Below are 1,112 nucleotides of genomic sequence, written 5' to 3' on the forward strand. Positions count from 1 at the left end.
TTGTTGTTTTGGCGGGTCCGGGCTGGGGATTCGAACCCGCTACCTTAGGTGTACGTGGCTGGCTCCTTAGCCCGTTGAGCTATAGGCGCCAAGCCCATAAAACTGCTATTAAAGTTCAGATGTTTAGGGTGGCGCCTATGGCTCAAAAGGGTAGGGCGCTGGCCCCATATGCCAGAGGTGGTGGGTTCAAACCCAGCCTCAGCCCAAAAAAAAAAAAAAGTTCAGATGTTTAAAGATCATAGAATTGCCACCTCTATAATATTCCTAAACTTTGCTGGATTTGACTATGAGCTTATGTTCTTGATTTTAAGCCTCTGAATTCTGAGGGCAGATAGGTGGCTGTGGTGAGGCCTAGGGACATGTTCTCCTTGCCTAGGCCAGCAGCTAAGCCCACATGGCCCCTTCTTCCTTGTTCCAGCTTTGCCTCTTGGCTATTCTGGGAGAAACTGAACCCTTCCATATTCCTGCTTTCTGTCTTGAACTCTGATCCTGGTAAATGAATTAAGGACACAGATAAGTCCTGTCCTTTGCAGCCATCTTTGATGCCACATGGCCTCATGAGACCTTGGAGAACCAGGAGAGACATCAGTGATGGTACCTATCTATGTTGTGGTTTCAGAACACTTTTCAGTAACTTAAAACCTTAAAGTCATGTTATGTTTCATAAAATGTCTGAGTCATTTGTAAGATGTAATACTTGGGCTATTTAGATTGTTTGAGAAACTGAGTCTTTGTCAAAGAATAAGATTTTTGCCTTTTAAAATCTTCTAATTACCAGTTTGGCTAAGTGAATAACTATATAGTAAACTGTGATTCTGTTTAATGAATACTGGTTTTTAGGGGTAAGCAAGATTAAAGAGAAAGGAAAATAACATTGTGTAAAAAGGAATCTTGTGTGATAAACTTTTGTCCTGAAATAGAATGACTGGTTACTTAAGAAAAAAGAAAGGGGCTCGGCACCTATAGCTCAACCGGCTAAGGCGCCAGCCACGTACACCTAAGGTGGCAGGTTCAAATCCCCAGCCCGGACCTGCCAAACAACAATGATGGCTGCAACCAAAAAATAGCCAGGTGTTGTGGCGGGCGCCTGTGGTCCCAGCTACTTGGGAGGC

This window comes from Otolemur garnettii, unplaced genomic scaffold, assembly GCF_000181295.1.
Source record: "Otolemur garnettii isolate 467f Iridium unplaced genomic scaffold, OtoGar3 scaffold00022, whole genome shotgun sequence".
In the NCBI taxonomy this organism is placed as follows: domain Eukaryota; kingdom Metazoa; phylum Chordata; class Mammalia; order Primates; family Galagidae; genus Otolemur; species Otolemur garnettii.